This window comes from Motacilla alba, unplaced genomic scaffold, assembly GCF_015832195.1.
Source record: "Motacilla alba alba isolate MOTALB_02 unplaced genomic scaffold, Motacilla_alba_V1.0_pri HiC_scaffold_41, whole genome shotgun sequence".
Lineage (NCBI taxonomy): Eukaryota > Metazoa > Chordata > Aves > Passeriformes > Motacillidae > Motacilla > Motacilla alba.
This window is the reverse complement of record NW_024037513.1, coordinates 100,646-120,774: the sequence shown is the minus strand read 5'-3', so window position 1 is coordinate 120,774 and position 20,129 is coordinate 100,646.

Sequence of the window (20,129 nt, the reverse complement as noted above, 5' to 3'; positions counted from 1 at the left end):
GCATCTTGATATTCGTGGAAATCCAGCAGGCAGCCGGACTCTGAGGGTGGAGGGCCGACCTAGTACCAAGAAAGTCTTCTGCCCAGCAAAACAAAACCCACTACCCGACGTTCCTGGTCTCAGTTTTCAGAGCTCCGTGGGCACTCTCAAAGCAGCCCGAGTTGGCACAGGTGGCAGCTTGTCCTTGGGCAGCATCTTGTTATTCGTGGTAATCCAGCCTGCAACCGGCCCCTTAGGGCCGAGGGCCTACCTGGTACTGACAAAGGCTTCTGCCCGGGGAAACAAAGACGAGCACCACACGTTACTGGTTTCTGTTTGAAGAGTACTGCGGGCACTCTCAAAGCAGCCCGAGTTGGCACAGGTGGCAGCTTGTCCCTGGGCGGCATCTTGATATTCGCGGAAATCCAGCCGGCAGCCTACCCCTAAGGAACAAGGGTCGACCTGGTACTGACAAAGGCTTCTGCCCAGGGAAACAAAACTCACCACCCCCCTTCCTGAAATCAGTTTGCAGAGCTCCGTGGGCACTCTCAAAGCAGCCCGAGCTGGCACAGGTGGCAGCTTGTCCCTGGGCGGTATCTTGATATTCGTGGAAATCCAGCAGTCAGCCTACCCCTAAGGAACAAGGGCCTACCTGGTACTGACAAAAACTTCTGCCCAGGGAAACAAAACCCACAAACCCACGTTCCTGGTCTCAGTGTGAAGAACTGCGTGGGCACTCTCAAAGCAGCCCGAGTTGGCACAGGTGGCAGCTTGTCCTTGGGCGGCATCTTGATATTCATGGGAATCCAGCAGTCAGCCTGCCCCAAAGGGCCAAGGGCCGACCTAGTACAGAGAAAGTCTTCTGCCCAGGGAAACAAAATTCACCCCCCCACGTTCCTGGTCTCAGTTTGCAGAGCTCCATGGGCACTCTCAAAGCAGCCCGACTTGGCAATGGTGGCAGCTTGTCCCTGGGAGGCATTTGATATTCGTGGAAATCCAGCAGGCAGACGGCCCCTAAGGAACAAGGGCCTACCTGGTACTGACAAAGGCTTCGGCCCGGAAAAACATAACCCACAAACCCACGTTCCTGGTCTCAGTTTTCAGAGCTCCGTGGGCACTCTCAAAGCAGTACGAATTGGCACAGGTGGCAGCTTGACCCTCGGCGTCATCTTGACATTCGTGGAAATCCAGCAGGCAGCCTGACCTTAAGGAACAAGTGCCTAGCTGGTTCTGAAAAAGGCTTCTGCCCGGGGAAAAAAAACCAACAACCCCACGTTCCTGGTCTCAGTTTGCAGCTCTCCATGGGTATTCTCAAAGCAGCCCGAGTTGGCACAGGTGGCATCATGTCCCTGGGCAGCATCTTGATATTCATGGAAATCAAGCAGGCTTCCTGACCTAAAGGACCAAGGGTCTACCTGGCACTGACAAAGTCTTCTGCCCGGGAAAACAAAACTCAGCACCCCACGGTCCTGGTCTCAGTTTGCAGAGCTCCGTGGGCACTCTCAAAGCAGCCCGAGTTGGCACAGGTGGCAGCTTGTCCCTGGGCGGTATCTTGATATTCGTGGAAATCCAGCCGGCAGACGGCCCCTAAGGAACAAGGGCCTACCTGGTACTGACAAAGGCTTCTGCCCGGGGAAACAAAGACGAGCACCACACGTTACTGGTTTCTGTTTGAAGAGTACTGCGGGCACTCTCAAAGTAGCCCGAGTTGGCACAGGTGGCAGCTTGTCCCTGGGCGGTATCTTGATATTCGTGGAAATCCAGCCGGCAGACGGCCCCTAAGGAACAAGGGTCTACCTGGCACTGACAAACTCTTCTGCCCCGGAAAACAAAACTGAGCACCCCACGGTCCTGGTCTCAGTTTGCAGAGATCCGTGGGCACTCTCAAAGCAGCCCGAGTTGGCACAGGTGGCAGCTTGTCCCTGGGCGGCATCTTGATATTCGTGGAAATCCAGCAGACAGATGGCCCCTAAGGAACAAGTGCCTACCTGGTACTGACCAAGGCTTCTGCCTGGAAAAACATAACCCACAAACCCACGTTCCTGGCCTCAGTTTGCAGAGCTCCGTGGGCACTCTCAAAGCAGTACGAATTGGCACAGGTGGCAGCTTGACCCTCGGCGTCATCTTGACATTCGTGGAAATCCAGCAGGCAGCCTGACCTTAAGGAACAAATGCCTAGCTGGTTCTGAAAAAGGCTTCTGCCCGGGGAAAAAAAAACAACAAACCCACGTTCCTGGTCTCAGTTTGCAGCTCTCCATGGGCACTCTCAAAGCAGCCCGACTTGGCACAGGTGGCATCATGTCCCTGGGCAGCATCTTGATATTCATGGAAATCAAGCAGGCTTCCTGACCAAAAGGACCAAGGGTCTACCTGGCACTTACAAAGTCTTCTGCCCGGGAAAACAAAACTCAGCACCCCACGGTCCTGGTCTCAGTTTGCAGAGCTCCGTGGGCACTCTCAAAGCAGCACTAGTTGCCACAGGTGGCAGCTTGTCCCTGGGCAGCATCTTGATATTCATGATAATCCAGCAGTCTTCCTGACATAAAAGACGAAGGGACTACCTGGTACTGACAAAGGCTTCTGCCCGGGAAAACCAAAACCACAACCCCACGTTCCTGGTCTCAGTTTGCAGAGCTCCGTGGGCACTCTCAAAGCAGCCCGAGTTGGCACAGGTGGCAGCTTGTCCCTGGGCGGCATCTTGATATTCGTGGAAATCCAGCCGGCAGCCTACCCCTAAGGAACAAGGGCCTACCTGGTACTGACAAAGGCTTCTGCCCAGGAAAACAAAACTCACCACCCCGCTTCCTGGTCTCAGTTCGAAGAGCTTCGTGGGCACTCTCAAAGCAGACCAAGTTGGCACTGGTGGCAGCTTGTCCCTGGGCGGCATCTTGATATTCGTGGAAATCCAGCAGGCAGCCAGACTCTAAGGGTGGAGGGCCGACCTAGTACCAAGAAAGTCTTCTGCCCAGCAAAACAAAACCCACTACCCAACGTTCCTGGTCTCAGTTTTCAGAGCTCCGTGGGCACTCTCAAAGCAGCCCGAGTTGGCACAGGTGGCAGCTTGTCCTTGGGCAGCATCTTGTTATTCGTGGTAATCCAGCCTGTAACCGGCCCCTTAGGGCCGAGGGCCTACCTGGTACTGACAAAGGCTTCTGCCCGGGGAAACAAAGACGAGCACCACACGTTACTGGTTTCTGTTTGAAGAGTACTGCGGGCACTCTCAAAGTAGCCCGAGTTGGCACAGGTGGCAGCTTGTCCCTGGGCGGCATCTTGATATTCGTGGAAATCCAGCCGGCAGCCTACCCCTAAGGAACAAGGGTCTACCTGGTACTGACAAAGGCTTCTGCCCAGGAAAACAAAACTCACCACCCCCCTTCCTGATCTCAGTTTGCAGAGCTCCGTGGGCACTCTCAAAGCAGCCCGAGCTGGCACAGGTGGCAGCTTGTCCCTGGGCGGCATCCTGGTATTTGTGGAAATCCAGCAGTCAGCCGACCCCTAAGGAACAAGGGCCTACCTGGTACTGAAAAAGGCTTCTGCCCAGGGAAACAAAACCCACAAACCCACGTTCCTGGTCTCAGTGTGAAGAACTCCGTGGGCCCTCTCAAAGCAGCCCGAGTTGGCACAGGTGGCAGCTTGTCCTTGGGCGGCATCTTGATATTCGTGGAAATCCTGCTGCCAGCCTGCTCCTTAAGGCCAAGGGCCTACCTGGTACTGACAAAGGCTTCTGCCCCGGAAAACAAAACTCACCACGCCGCTTCCTGGTCTCAGTTTGCAGAGCTCCGCGGGCACTCTCAAAGCAGCCCAAGTTGGCACAGGTGGCAGCTTGTCCCTGGGTGGCATCTTCAGATTCGTGGAAATCCAGCAGGCAGCCGGACTCTAAGGGTGGAGGGCCGACCTAGTACAGAGAAAGTCTTCTGCCCAGCAAAACAAAACCCACTACCCGACGTTCCTGGTCTCAGTTTTCAGAGCTCCGTGGGCACTCTCAAAGCAGCCCGAGTTGGCACAGGTGGCAGCTTGTCCTTGGGCGGCATCTTGATATTCGTGGAAATCCAGCAGGCTGTCAGCCCCTAAGGGCCAAGGGCCGACCTAGTACAGAGAAAGTCTTCCGCCCAGGGAAAGAAAATTCACCAACCCACGTTCCTGGTCTCAGTTTGCAGAGTTCCGTGGGAACCCTCAAAGCAGCCCGAGTTGGCAATGGTGGCAGCTTGTCCCTGGGCGGCATCCTGATATTCCTGGAAATCCAGCCGGCAGACGGCCCCTAAGGAACAAGGGCCTACCTGGTACTGACAAAGGCTTCTGCCCGGAAAAACATAACCCACAAACCCACGTTCCTGGTCTCAGTTTGCAGAGCTCCGTGGGCACTCTCAAAGCAGTACGAATTGGCACAGGTGGCAGCTTGACCCTCGGCGTCATCTTGACATTCGTGGAAATCCAGCAGGCAGCCTGACCTTAAGGAACAAGTGCCTACCTGGTTCTGAAAAAGGCTTCTGCCCGGGGAAAAAAAAAACCAACAACCCCACGTTCCTGGTCTCAGTTTGCAGCTCTCCATGGGTATTCTCAAAGCAGCCCGAGTTGGCACAGGTGGCATCATGTCCCTGGGCAGCATCTTGATATTCATGGAAATCAAGCAGGCTTCCTGACCTAAAGGACCAAGGGTCTACCTGGCACTGACAAAGTCTTCTGCCCCGGAAAACAAAACTCAGCACCCCACGGTCCGGGTCTCAGTTTGCAGAGCTCTGTGGGCACTCTCAAAGCAGCCCGAGTTGGCACAGGTGGCAGCTTGTCCCTGGGCGGCATCTTGATATTCGTGGAAATCCAGCAGGCAGATGGCCCCTAAGGAACAAGTGCCTACCTGGTACTGACAAAGGCTTCTGCCTGGAAAAACATAACCCACAAACCCACGTTCCTGGTCTCAGTTTGCAGAGCTCCGTGGGCACTCTCAAAGCAGCCCGAGTTGGAACAGGTGGCAGCTTGTCCCTGGGCGGCATCTTGATATTCGTGGAAATCCAGCAGGCTGCCTGCCCTCAAGGAACAAGGGCCTAGCTGGTACTGACAAAGGCTTCTGCCCAGGAAACAAAACCCACCACCCCACGTTCCTGGTTTCAGTTTTCAGAGCTCCATGGGCACTCTCAAAGCAGCCCGATTTGGCACATGTTCCAGATTGTCCCTGGGCAGCATCTTGATTTTCGTGGAAATCCTGCTGCCAGCCTGCTCCTTAGGGCCAAGGGCCTACCTGGTACTGACAAAGGCTTCTGCCCGGGGAAACAAAACCCACAAACCCACGTTCCTGGTCTCAGTGTGAAGAACTCCGTGGGCACTCTCAAAGCAGCCCGAGTTGGCACAGGTGGCAGCTTGTCCCTGGGCAGCATCTTGATATTTATGGAAATCCAGCAGTCTTCCTGACATAAAGGACGAAGGGACTACCTGGTACTGACAAAGGCTTCTGCCCGGGAAAACCAAAACCACAACCCCACGTTCCTGGTCTCAGTTTGCAGAGCTCCGTGGTCACTCTCAAAGCAGCCCGAGTTGCCACAGGTGGCAGCTTGTCCCTGGGCGGCATCTTGATATTCATGGAAATCCAGCAGGCAGCCTACCCCTAAGGAACAAGGGCCTACCTGGTACTGACAAAGGCTTCTGCCCAGGAAAACTAAACTCACCACCCCGCGTTCCTGGTCTCAGTTTGCAGAGCTCCGTGGGCACTCTCAAAGCAGCCCGAGTTGGCACAGGTGGCAGCTTGTCCCTGGGCGGCATCTTGATATTCATGGAAATCCAGCAGTCAGCCTTCCCCAAAGGGCCGAGGGCCGACCTAGTACAGAGAAAGTCTTCTGCCCAGGGAAACAAAACCCACAAACCCACGTTCCTGGTCTTCGTGTGATGAACTCCATGGGCACTCTCAAAGCAGCCCGAGTTGGCACAGGTGGCAGCTGGTCCCTGGGCGGCATCTTGATTTTCGTGGAAATCCAGCCTGCAACCAGCCCCTTAGGGCCGAGGGCCTACCTGGTACTGAAAAAAGCTTCTGCCCGGGAAAACAAAATTCAGCACCCCACGTTCCTGGTTTCAGTTTGCAGAGCTCCGTGGGCACTCTCAAAGCAGTACGAGTTGGCACAGGTGGCAGCTTGTCCATGGGCGGCATCTTGATATTCGTGGAAACCCAGAAGGCATCCTGCCCCGAAGGGCCGAGGGCCTACCTGGTACTGACAAAGGCTTCTGCCCGGGGAAACAAAACCCACAAACCCACGTTCCTGGTCTCAGTGTGAAGAACTCCGTGGGCACTCTCAAAGCAGCTTTAGTTGGCACAGGTGGCAGCTTGTCCCTGGGCAGCATCTTGATATTCGTTGTAATCCAGGCTGCAATTAGCCCCTTAGGGCCGAGGGCCCACCTGGTACTGACAAAGGCTTCTGCCTGGGAAAACAAAACCCACCACCCCTCATTCCTGGTTTCAGTTTGCAGAGCTCCATGGGCACTCTCAAAGCAGCCCGAGTTTGCACAGGTGGCAGCTTGTCCCTGGGCGGCATCTTGATTTTCGTGGAAATCCTGCTGCCAGCCTGCTCCTTAGGACCAAGGGCCTACCTGGTACTGACAAAGGCTTCTGCCCAGGAAAACAAAATTCACCACGCCGCTTCCTGGTCTCAGTTTGCACAGCTCCGCGGGCACTCTCAAAGCAGCCCGAGTTGGCACAGGTGGCAGCTTGTCCCTCGGCGGCATCTTGATATTCGTGGAAATCCAGCAGGCAGCCGGACTCTAAGGGTTGAGGGCCGACCTAGTACAGAGAATGTCTTCTGCCCAGCAAAACAAAACCCACTACCCGACGTTCCTGGTCTCAGTTTTCAGAGCTCCGTGGGCACTCTCAAAGCAGCCCGAGTTGGCACAGGTGGCAGCTTGTCCCTGGGCGGCATCTTGATATTCGTGGAAATCCAGCCGGCGGTCAGCCCCTAAGGGCCAAGGGCCGACCTAGTACAGAGAAAGTCTTCTGCCCAGGGAAAGAAAATTCACCAACCCACGTTCCTGGTCTCAGTTTGCAGAGCTCCGTGGGAACTCTCAAAGCAGCCCGAGTTGGCACAGGTGGCAGCTTTTTCCTGGGCAGCATCTTGATATTCATGGAAATCCAGCAGGCAGACGGCCCCTAAGGAACAAGGGCCTACCTGGTACTGACAAAGGCTTCTGCCCGGAAAAACATAACCCACCACCCCACGTTCCTGGTCTCAGTTTGCAGAGCTCCATGGGCACTCTCAAAGCAGTACGAATTGGCACAGGTGGCAGCTTGACCCTCGGAGTCATCTTGACATTCGTGGAAATCCAGCAGGCAGCCTGAGCTTAAGGAACAAGTGCCTAGCTGGTTCTGAAAAAGGCTTCTGCCCGGGGAAAAAAAACCCACAACCCCACGTTCCTGGTCTCAGTTTGCAGAGCTCCGTGGGCACTCTCAAAGCAGCCCGAGTTAGCACAGGTGGCAGCTTGTCCGTGGGCGGCATCTTGATATTCGTGGAAATCCAGCCGGCAGCCTACCCCTAAGGAACAAGGGCCTACCTGGTTCTGACAAAGGCTTCTGCCCAGGGAAACAAAAGCCACCACCCCCCGTTCCTGGTCTCAGTTTGCAGAGCTCCGTGGGCACTCTCAAAGCAGTACGAGTTGGCACAGGTGACAGCTTGTCCCTGGGCGGCATCTTGTTATTCGTGGAAATCCAGCAGGCTGCCTGACCTTAAGGACCAAGGGCCTACCTGGTCCTGACAAAGGCTTCTGCCCAGGAAAACAAAATTCACCACCCACGTTCCTGGTCTCAGTTTGCAGAGCTCCGTGGGCACTCTCAAAGCAGCCCGAGTTGGCACAGGTGGCAGCTTGTCCCTGGGCAGCATCTTGATATTCATGGAAATCCAGCAGGCAGCCTTCCCCAAAGGGACGAGGGCCGACCTAGTACAGAGAATGTCTTCTGTCCAGGGAAACAAAACCCACAAACCCACGTTCCTGGTCTTCGTGTGATGAACTCCGTGGGCACTCTCAAAGCAGCCCGAGTTGGCACAGGTGGCAGCTTGTCCCTGGGCGGCATCTTGATATTCGTGGTAATCCAGCATGCAACCAGCCCCTTAGGGCCGTGGACCTACCTGGTACAGACAAAGGCTTCGGCCCGGGGAAACAAGCCGAGCACCCCATGTTACTGGTTTCATTTTGAAGAGTTCTGCGGGCACTCTCAAAGCAGCCCGAGTTGGCAATGCTGGCAGCTTGTCCCTGGGCGGAATCTTGATATTCATGGAAATCCAGCAGGCTGCCTGCCCTTAAGGAACAAGGGCCTACCTGGTACTGACAAAGGCTTCTGCCCAGGAAAACAAAACTCAGAACCCCAAGTTCCTGGTCTCAGTTTGCAGAGCTCCGTGGGCACTCTCAAAGCAGCCCGAGTTGGCACAGGTGGCAGCTTGTCCCTGGGCGGCATCTTGATATTCGTGGAAATCCAGCATGCAACCAGCCCCTTAGGGCCGAGGGCCTACCTGGTAATGACAAAGGCTTCTGCCCGGGAAAACAAAACCAACAAACCCACGGTCCCGGTCTCAGTTTGCAGAGCTCCGTGGGCACTCTCAAAGCAGTACGAGTTGGCACAGGTGGCAGCTTGTCCCTGGGCGGCATCTTGATATTCGTGGAAACCCAGAAGGCAGCCTGCCCCTTAGGGCCGAGGGCCTACCTGGTACTGGCAAAGGCTTCTGCCCGGGGAAAGAAAACCCACAAACCCACGTTCCTGGTCTCAGTGTGAAGAACTCCGTGGGCACTCTCAAAGCAGCCCGAGTTGGCACAGGTGGCAGCTTGTCCCTGGGCGGCATCTTGATATTCATTGTAATCCAGCCTGCAATTAGCCCCTTAGGGCAGAGGGCCCACCTGGTACTGACAAAGGCTTCTGCCCGGGAAAAGAAAACTCAGCACCCCACGTTCCTGGTCTCAGTTTGCAGAGCTCCGTGGGCACTCTCAAAGCAGCCCGAGTTGGCACAGGTGGCAGCTTGTCCCTGGGCGGCATCTTGATTTTCGTGGAAATCCTGCTGCCAGCCTGCTCCTTAGGGCCGAGGGCCTACCTGGTACTGACAAAGGCTTCTGCCCGGGGAAACAAAGCCGAGCACCACACGTTCCTATTTTCAGTTTGAAGAGTTCTGCGGGCACTCTAAAAGGAGCCCGAGTTGGCAATGGTGGCAGCTTGTCCCTGGGCGGCATCTTGATATCCATGGAAATACAGCAGGCTGCCTGCCCTTAAGGAACAAGGGCCTACCTGGTACTGGTAAAGGCTTCTTCCCAGGGAAAGAAAACCCACCACCCCACGTTCCTGGTCTCAGTTTTCAGAGCTCCGTGGGCACTCTCAAAGCAGCCCGAGTTGGCACAGGTGGCAGCTTGTCCCTGGGCGGCATCTTGATTTTCGTGGAAATCCTGCTGCCAGCCTGCTCCATAGGGCCGAGGGCCTACCTGGTACTGACAAAGGCTTCTGCCCGGGGAAACAAAACCCACAAACCCACGTTCCTGGTCTCAGTGTGAAGAACTCCGTGGGCACTCTCAAAGCAGCACGAGTTGGCACAGGTGGCAGCTTGTCCCTGGGCAGCATCTTGATATTCATGGAAATCCAGCAGTCTTCCTGACATAAAGGACGAAGGGACTACCTGGTACTGACAAAGGCTTCTGCCCGGGAAAACCAAAACCACAACCCCACGTTCCTGGTCTCAGTTTGCAGAGCTCCGTGGGCACTCTCAAAGCAGCCCGAGTTGGCACAGGTGGCAGCTTGTCCCTGGGCGGCATCTTGATATTCATGGAAATCCATCTGGCAACATACCCCTAAGGAACAAGGGCCTACCTGGTACTGACAAAGGCTTCTGCCCAGGAAAACTAAACTCACCACCCCGCGTTCGTGGTCTCAGTTTGCAGAGCTTCGCGGGCACTCTCAAAGCAGCCCGAGTTGGCACAGGTGGCAGCTTGTCCCTGGGCGGCATCTTGATATTCATGGAAATCCAGCAGTCAGCCTTCCCCAAAGGGCCGAGGGCCGACCTAGTACAGAGAAAGTCTTCTGCCCAGGGAAACAAAACCCACAAACCCACGTTCCTGGTCTTCGTGTGATGAACTCCATGGGCACTCTCAAAGCAGCCCGAGTTGGCACAGGTGGCAGCTTGTCCCCTGGCAGCATCTTGATATTCGTTGTAATCCAGCCTGCAATTAGCCCCTTAGGGCCAAGAGCCCACCTGGTACTGACAAAGGCTTCTGCCCGGGAAAGCAAAACTCAGCACCCCACGTTCCTGGTCTCAGTTTGAAGAGTTCCGTGGGCACTCTCAAAGCAGTACGAGTTGGCACAGGTGGCAGCTTGTCCCTCGGCGGCATCTTGATATTCGTGGAAATCCAGCAGGCAGCCTGACCTTAAGGAACAAGGGCCTAGCTGGTACTGACAAAGGCTTCTGCCCAGGAAACAAAACCCACCACCCCACGTTCCTGGTTTCAGTTTGCAGAGCTCCGTGGGCACTCTCAAAGCAGCCCAAGTTGGCACAGGTGGCAGCTTGTCCCTGGGCGGCAACTTTATATTCGTGGAAATCCAGCAGGCAGACGGCCCCTAAGGAACAAGGGCGTACCTGGTACTGACAAAGGCTTCTGCCCGGGGAAACAAAACCCACCACCCCACATTCCTGGTCTCAGTTTGAAGAGTTCCGTGGGCACTGTCAAAGCATCCCGAGCTGGCACAGGTGGCAGCTTGTCCCTGGGCGGCATCTTGATATTCGTGGAAATCGAGCCGGCTGTCAGCCCCTAAGGGCCAAGGGCCGACCGAGTACAGAGAAAGTCTTCTGCCCAGGGAAAGAAAATTCACCAACCCACGTTCCTGGTCTCAGTTTGCAGAGTTCCGTGGGAACTCTCAAAGCAGCCCGAGTTGGCACAGGTGGCAGCTTGTCCCTGGGCGGCATCTTGATATTCGTGGAAATCCAGCAGGCAGACGGCCCCTAAGGAACAAGTGCCTACCTGGTACTGACAAAGGCTTCTGCCCGGAAAAACCTAACCCAGAAACCCACGTTCCTGGTCTCAGTTGGCAGAGCTCCGTGGGCACTCTCAAAGCAGTACGAATTGGCACAGGTGACAGCTTGACCCTCGGCGGCATCTTGACATTCGTAGAAATCCAGCAGGCAGCCTGAGCTTAAGGAACAAGTGCCTAGCTGGTTCTGAAAAAGGCTTCTGCCCGGGGAAAAAAAACCAACAAACCCACGTTCCTGGTCTCAGTTTGCAGCTCTCCATGGGCACTCTCAAAGCAGCCCGAGTTGGCACAGGTGGCAGCATGTCCCTGGGCAGCATCTTGATATTCATGGAAATCAAGCAGGCTTCCTGACCTAAAGGACCAAGGGTCTACCTGGCACTGACAAAGGCTTCTGCCCGGGAAAACAAAACTCTGTACCCCACGTTCCTGGTCTCAGTTTGCAGAGCTCCGTGGGCACTCTCAAAGCAGCCCGATCTGGCATAGGTGGCAGCTTGTCCCTGGGCGGCATCTTGATATTCGTGGAAATCCAGCAGTCAGCCTACCCCTAAGGAACAAGCGCCTATCTGGTACTGACAAAGGCTTCTGCCCGGGGAAACAAAACCCACAAACCCACGTTCCTGGTCTCAGTTTGCAGCTCTCCATGGGCACTCTCAAAGCAGCCCGAGTTGGCACAGGTGGCAGCATGTCCCTGGGCAGCATCTTGATATTCATGGAAATCAAGCAGGCTTCCTGACCTAAAGGACCAAGGGTCTACCTGGCACTGACAAAGGCTTCTGCCCGGGAAAACAAAACTCAGCACCCCACATTCCTGGTCTCAGTTTGCAGAGCTCCGTGGGCACTCTCAAAGCAGTACGAGTTGGCACATGTGCCAGATTGTCCCTGGGCGGCATCTTGATTTTCGTGGTAATCCTGCTGCCAGCCTGCTCCTTAGGGCCAAGGGCCCATCTGGTACTGACAAAGGCTTCTGCCTAGGGGAAAAAATACACATAACCCCACGTTCCTGGTTTCAGTTTGCAGAGGTCCGTGGGCACTCTCAAAGCAGTACGAGTTAGCAGAGGTGGCAGCTTGTCCGTGGGCGGCATCTTGTTATACGTGGAAATCCAGCAGTCAGCCTGCCCTTAAGGACCAAGGGCCTAGCTGGTACTGACAAAGGCTTCTGCCCGGGAAAACAAAATTCAGCAGCCCACGTTCCTGGTCTCAGTGTGAAGAACTCCGTGGGCACTCTCAAAGCAGCCCGAGTTGGAACAGGTGGCAGCTTGTCCCTGGGCGGCATCTTGATATTCATGGAAATCCAGCAGGCAGCCTGCCCCGAAGGGCCGAGGGCCGACCTAGTACAGAGAAAATCTTCTGTCCAGGGAAACAAAACCCACAAACCCACGTTCCTGGTCTTCGTGTGATGAACTCCGTGGGCACTTTCAAAGCAGCCCGAGATGGCACAGGTGGCATCTTGTCCCTGGGCGGCATCTTGATATTCGTGGTAATCCAGCATGCAACCAGCCCCTTAGGGCCGTGGACCTACCTGGTACAGACAAAGGCTTCGGCCCGGGGAAACAAAGCCGAGCACCCCATGTTACTGGTTTCATTTTGAAGAGTTCTGCAGGCAATCTCAAAGCAGCCCGAGTTGGCAATGGAGGCAGCTTGTCCCCTGGCAGCATCTTGATATTCATGGAAATCCAGCAGACTGCCTGCCCTTAAGGAACAAGGGCCTACCTGGTACTGACAAAGGCTTCTGCCCAGGAAAACAAAACTCAGAACCCCACGTTCCTGGTCTCAGTTTGCAGAGATCCGTGGGCACTCTCAAAGCAGCCCGAGTTGGCACAGGTGGCAGCTTGTCCCTGGGCGGCATCTTGATATTCGTGGAAATCCAGCATGCAACCAGCCCCTTAGGGCCGAGGGCCTACCTGGTAATGACAAAGGCTTCTGCCCGGGAAAACAAAACCAACAAACCCACGGTCCCGGTCTCTGTTTGCAGAGCTCCGTGGGCACTCTCAAAGCAGTACGAGTTGGCACAGGTGGCAGCTTGTCCCTGGGCGGCATCTTGATATTCATGGAAACCAAGAAGGCAGCCTGCCCCGAAGGGCCGAGGACCTACCTGGTACTGACAAAGGCTTCTGCCCGGGGAAACAAAACCCACCAACCCACGTTCCTGGTCTCAGTGTGAAGAACTCCGTGGGCACTCTCAAAGCAGCCCGAGTTGGCACAGGTGGCAGCTTGTCCCTGGGCAGCATCTTGATATTCGTTGTAATCCAGCCTGCAATTAGCCCCTTAGGGCAGAGGGCCCACCTGGTACTGACAAAGGCTTCTGCCCGGGAAAAGAAAACTCAGCACCCCACGTTCCTGGTCTCAATTTGCAGAGCTCCGTGGGCACTCTCAAAGAAGTACGAGTTGGCACAGGTGCCAGATTGTCCCTGGGCGGCATCTTGATTTTCGTGGAAATCCTGCTGCCAGCCTGCCCCTTAGGGCCGAGGGCCTACCTGGTACTGACAAAGGCTTCGGCCCGGGGAAAGAAAGCCGAGCACCCCATGTTACTGGTTTCATTTTGAAGAGTTCTGCGGGCACTCTCAAAGCAGCCCGAGTTGGCAATGGAGGCAGCTTGTCCCCTGGCAGCATCTTGATATTCATGGAAATCCAGCAGGCTGCCTGCCTTTAAGGAACAAGGGCCTACCTGGTACTGACAAAGGCTTCTGCCCAGGAAAACAAAACTCAGTACCCCACGTTCCTGGTCTCAGTTTGCAGAGCTCCGTGGGCACTCTCAAAGCAGCCCGAGTTGGCACAGGTGGCAGCTTGTCCCTGGGCGGCATCTTGATATTCGTGGAAATCCAGCATGCAACCAGCCCCTTAGGGCCGAGGGCCTACCTGGTAATGACAAAGGCTTCTGCCCGGGAAAACAAAACCAACAAACCCACGGTCCCGGTCTCTGTTTGCAGAGCTCCGTGGGCACTCTCAAAGCAGTACGAGTTGGCACAGGTGGCAGCTTGTCCCTGGGCGGCATCTTGATTTTCGTGGAAACCAAGAAGGCAGCCTGCCCCGAAGGGCCGAGGGCCTACCTGGTACTGACAAAGGCTTCTGCCCGGGGAAACAAAACCCACCAACCCACGTTCCTGGTCTCAGTGTGAAGAACTCCGTGGGCACTCTCAAAGCAGCCCGAGTTGGCACAGGTGGCAGCTTGTCCCTGGGCAGCATCTTGATATTCGTTGTAATCCAGCCTGCAATTAGCCCCTTAGGGCAGAGGGCCCACCTGGTACTGACAAAGGCTTCTGCCCGGGAAAAGAAAACTCAGCACCCCACGTTCCTGGTCTCAATTTGCAGAGCTCCGTGGGCACTCTCAAAGAAGTACGAGTTGGCACAGGTGCCAGATTGTCCCTGGGCGGCATCTTGATTTTCGTGGAAATCCTGCTGCCAGCCTGCTCCTTAGGGCCGAGGGCCTACCTGGTACTGACAAAGGCTTCTGCCCGGGGAAACAAAGCCGAGCACCACACGTTCCTGGTTTCCGTTTGAAGAGTTCTGCGGGCACTCTAAAAGGAGCCCGAGTTGGCAATGGTGGCAGCTTGTCGCCTGGCAGCATCTTGATATCCATGGAAATACAGCAGGCTGCCTGCCCTTAAGGAACAAGGGCCTACCTGGTACTGACAAAGGCTTCTTCCCAGGGAAAGAAAACCCACCACCCCACATTCCTGGTCTCAGTTTGCAGCTCTCCATGGGCACTCTCAAAGGAGCGTGAGTTGGCACTGGTGGCAGCTTGTCCCTGGGCAGCATCTTGATATTTGGGGTAATCCAGCCTGCAACCGGCCCCTTAGGGCCGAGGGCCTACCTGGTACTAACAAAGGCTTCGGCCGGGGAAACAAAGCCGAGCACCCCACGTTACTGGTTTCATTTTGAAGAGTTCTGCGGGCACTCTCAAAGCAGCCCCAGTTGGCACAGGTGGCAGCTTGTCCCTGGGCGGCATCTTGATATTCGTGGAAATCCAGCAGGCTGCCTGCCCTCAAGGAACAAGGGCCTAGCTGGTACTGACAAAGGCTTCTGCCCAGGAAACAAAACCCACCACCCCACGTTCCTGGTTTCAGTTTGCAGAGCTCCATGGGCACTCTCAAAGCAGCCCGAGTTGGCACATGTGCCAGATTGTCCCTGGGCGGCATCTTGATTTTCGTGGAAATCCTGCTGCCAGCCTGCTCCTTAGGGCCAAGGGCCCATCTGGTACTGACAAAGGCTTCTGCCCGGGGAAACTAAACTCACCACCCCGCGTTCCAGGTCTCAGTTTGCAGAGCTCCGTGGGCACTCTCAAAGCAGCCCGAGTTGGCACAGGTGGCAGCTTGTCCCTGGGCGGCATCTTGATATTCATGGAAATCCAGCAGTCAGCCTTCCCCAAATGGCCGAGGGCCGACCTAGTACTGAGAAAGTCTTCTGCCCAGGGAAACAAAACCCACAAACCCACGTTCCTGGTCTTCGTGTGATGAACTCCATGGGCACTCTCAAAGCAGCCCGAGTTGGCACAGGTGGCAGCTTGTCCCTGGGCGGCATCTTGATTTTCGTGGTAATCCAGCCTGCAACCAGCCCCTTAGGGCCGAGGGCCTACCTGGTACTGAAAAAAGCTTCTGCCCGGGAAAACAAAATTCAGTACCCCACGTTCCTGGTTTCAGTTTGCAGAGCTCCGTGGGCACTCTCAAAGCAGTACGAGTTGGCACAGGTGGCAGCTTGTCCATGGGCGGCATCTTGATATTCGTGGAAACCCAGAAGGCATCCTGCCCCGAAGGGCCGAGGGCCTACCTGGTACTGACAAAGGCTTCTGCCCGGGGAAACAAAACCCACAAACCCACGTTCCTGGTCTCAGTGTGAAGAACTCCGTGGGCACTCTCAAAGCAGCCTTAGTTGGCACAGGTGGCAGCTTGTCCCTGGGCAGCATCTTGATATTCGTTGTAATCCAGGCTGCAATTAGCCCCTTAGGGCCGAGGGCCCACCTGGTACTGACAAAGGCTTCTGCCTGGGAAAACAAAACCCACCACCCCTCATTCCTGGTTTCAGTTTGCAGAGCTCCATGGGCACTCTCAAAGCAGCCCGAGTTTGCACAGGTGGCAGCTTGTCCCTGGGCGGCATCTTGATTTTCGTGGAAATCCTGCTGCCAGCCTGCTCCTTAGGACCAAGGGCCTACCTGGTACTGACAAAGGCTTCTGCCCAGGAAAACAAAATTCACCACGCCGCTTCCTGGTCTCAGTTTGCACAGCTCCGCGGGCACTCTCGAAGCAGCCCGAGTTGGCACAGGTGGCAGCTTGTCCCTCGGCGGCATCTTGATATTCGTGGAAATCCAGCAGGCAGCCGGACTCTAAGGGTTGAGGGCCGACCTCGTACAGAGAAAGTCTTCTGCCCAGCAAAACAAAACCCACTACCCGACGTTCCTAGTCTCAGTTTGCAGAGCTCCGTGGGCACTCTCAAAGCAGCCCGAGTTGGCACAGGTGGCAGCTTGTCCCTGGGCGGCATCTTGATATTCGTGGAAATCCAGCCGGCGGTCAGCCCCTAAGGGCCAAGGGCCGACCTAGTACAGAGAAAGTCTTCTGCCAAGGGAAAGAAAATTCACCAACCCACGTTCCTGGTCTCAGTTTGCAGAGCTCCGTGGGAACTCTCAAAGCAGCCCGAGTTGGCACAGGTGGCAGCTTTTTCCTGGGCAGCATCTTGATATTCATGGAAATCCAGCAGGCAGACGGCCCCTAAGGAACAAGGGCCTACCTGGTACTGACAAATGCTTCGGCCCGGAAAAACATAACCCACCACCCCACGTTCCTGGTCTCAGTTTGCAGAGCTCCATGGGCACTCTCAAAGCAGTACGAATTGGCACAGGTGGCAGCTTGACCCTCGGAGTCATCTTGACATTCGTGGAAATCCAGCAGGCAGCCTGAGCTTAAGGAACAAGTGCCTAGCTGGTTCTGAAAAAGGCTTCTGCCCGGGGAAAAAAAACCCACAACCCCACGTTCCTGGTCTCAGTTTGCAGAGCTCCGTGGGCACTCTCAAAGCAGCCCGAGTTAGCACAGGTGGCAGCTTGTCCGTGGGCAGCATCTTGATATTCGTGGAAATCCAGCCGGCAGCCTACCCCTAAGGAACAAGGGCCTACCTGGTTCTGACAAAGGCTTCTGCCCAGGGAAACAAAAGCCACCACCCCCCGTTCCTGGTCTCAGTTTGCAGAGCTCCGTGGGCACTCTCAAAGCAGTACGAGTTGGCACAGGTGACAGCTTGTCCCTGGGCGGCATCTTGTTATTCGTGGAAATCCAGCAGGCTGCCTGACCTTAAGGACCAAGGGCCTACCTGGTCCTGACAAAGGCTTCTGCCCAGGAAAACAAAATTCACCACCCACGTTCCTGGTCTCAGTTTGCAGAGCTCCGCGGGCACTCTCAAAGCAGCCCGAGTTGGCACAGGTGGCAGCTTGTCCCTGGGCGGCATCTTGATATTCATGGAAATCCTGCAGGCAGCCTTCCCCAAAGGGCCGAGGTCCGACCTAGTACAGAGAATGTCTTCTGTCCAGGGAAACAAAACCCACAAACCCACGTTCCTGGTCTTCGTGTGATGAACTCCGTGGGCACTCTCAAAGCAGCCCGAGTTGGCACAGGTGGCAGCTTGTCCCTGGGCGGCATCTTGATATTCGTGGTAATCCAGCATGCAACCAGCCCCTTAGGGCCGTGGACCTACCTGGTACAGACAAAGGTTTCGGCCCGGGGAAACAAGCCGAGCACCCCATGTTACTGGTTTCATTTTGAAGAGTTCTGCGGGCACACTCAAAGCAGCCCGAGTTGGCAATGGAGGCAGCTTGTCCCTGGGCGGAATCTTGATATTCATGGAAATCCAGCAGGCTGCCTGCCCTTAAGGAACAAGGGCCTACCTGGTACTGACAAAGGCTTCTGCCCAGGAAAACAAAACTCAGAACCCCAAGTTCCTGGTCTCAGTTTGCAGAGCTCCGTGGGCACTCTCAAAGCAGCCCGAGTTGGCACAGGTGGCAGCTTGTCCCTGGGCGGCATCTTGATATTCGTGGAAATCCAGCATGCAACCAGCCCCTTAGGGCCGAGGGCCTACCTGGTAATGACAAAGGCTTCTGCCCGGGAAAACAAAACCAACAAACCCACGGTCCCGGTCTCAGTTTGCAGAGCTCCGTGGGCACTCTCAAAGCAGTACGAGTTGGCACAGGTGGCAGCTTGTCCCTGGGCGGCATCTTGATATTCGTGGAAACCCTGAAGGCAGCCTGCCCCTTAGGGCCGAGGGCCTACCTGGTACTGACAAAGGCTTCTGCCTGGGGAAAGAAAACCCACAAACCCACGTTCCTGGTCTCAGTGTGAAGAACTCCGTGGGCACTCTCAAAGCAGCCTTAGTTGGCACAGGTGGCAGCTTGTCCCTGGGCGGCATCTTGATATTCGTTGTAATCCAGGCTGCAATTAGCCCCTTAGGGCCGAGGGCCCACCTGGTACTGACAAAGGCTTCTGCCTGGGAAAACAAAACCCACCACCCCTCATTCCTGGTTTCAGTTTGCAGAGCTCCATGGGCACTCTCAAAGCAGCCCGAGTTTGCACAGGTGGCAGCTTGTCCCTGGGCGGCATCTTGATTTTCGTGGAAATCCTGCTGCCAGCCTGCTCCTTAGGACCAAGGGCCTACCTGGTACTTACAAAGGCTTCTGCCCAGGAAAACAAAATTCACCACGCCGCTTCCTGGTCTCAGTTTGCACAGCTCCGCGGGCACTCTCAAAGCAGCCCGAGTTGGCACAGGTGGCAGCTTGTCCCTCGGCGGCATCTTGATATTCGTGGAAATCCAGCAGGCAGCCGGACTCTAAGGGTTGAGGGCCGACCTAGTACAGAGAAAGTCTTCTGCCCAGCAAAACAAAACCCACTACCCGACGTTCCTGGTCTCAGTTTTCAGAGCTCCGTGGGCACTCTCAAAGCAGCCCGAGTTGGCACAGGTGGCAGCTTGTCCCTGGGCGGCATCTTGATATTCGTGGAAATCCAGCCGGCGGTCAGCCCCTAAGGGCCAAGGGCCGACCTAGTACAGAGAAAGTCTTCTGCCCAGGGAAAGAAAATTCACCAACCCACGTTCCTGGTCTCAGTTTGCAGAGCTCCGTGGGCACTCTCAAAGCAGCCCGAGTTGGCACAGGTGGCAGCTTTTTCCTGGGCAGCATCTTGATATTCATGGAAATCCAGCAGGCAGACGGCCCCTAAGGAACAAGGGCCTACCTGGTACTGACAAAGGCTTCTGCCCGGAAAAACATAACCCACCACCCCACGTTCCTGGTCTCAGTTTGCAGAGCTCCATGGGCACTCTCAAAGCAGTACGAATTGGCACAGGTGGCAGCTTGACCCTCGGAGTCATCTTGACATTCGTGGAAATCCAGCAGGCAGCCTGAGCTTAAGGAACAAGTGCCTAGCTGGTTCTGAAAAAGGCTTCTGCCCGGGGAAAAAAAAACCCACAACCCCACGTTCCTGGTCTCAGTTTGCAGAGCTCCGTGGGCACTCTCAAAGCAGCCCGAGTTAGCACAGGTGGCAGCTTGTCCGTGGGCGGCATCTTGATATTCGTGGAAATCCAGCCGGCAGCCTACTCCTAAGGAACAAGGGCCTACCTGGTTCTGACAAAGGCTTCTGCCCAGGGAAACAAAAGCCACCACCCCCCGTTCCTGGTCTCAGTTTGCAGAGCTCCGTGGGCACTCTCAAAGCAGTACGAGTTGGCACAGGTGACAGCTTGTCCCTGGGCGGCATCTTGTTATTCGTGGAAATCCAGCAGGCTGCCTGACCTTAAGGACCAAGGGCCTACCTGGTCCTGACAAAGGCTTCTGCCCAGGGAAACAAAATTCACCACCCACGTTCCTGGTCTCAGTTTGCAGAGCTCCGTGGGCACTCTCAAAGCAGCCCGAGTTGGCACAGGTGGCAGCTTGTCCCTGGGCAGCATCTTGATATTCATGGAAATCCAGCAGGCAGCCTTCCCCAAAGGGCCGAGGTCCGACCTAGTACAGAGAATGTCTTCTGTCCAGGGAAACAAAACCCACAAACCCACGTTCCTGGTCTTCGTGTGATGAACTCCGTGGGCACTCTCAAAGCAGCCCGAGTTGGCACAGGTGGCAGCTTGTCCCTGGGCGGCATCTTGATATTCGTGGTAATCCAGCATGCAACCAGCCCCTTAGGGCCGTGGACCTACCTGGTACAGACAAAGGCTTCGGCCCGGG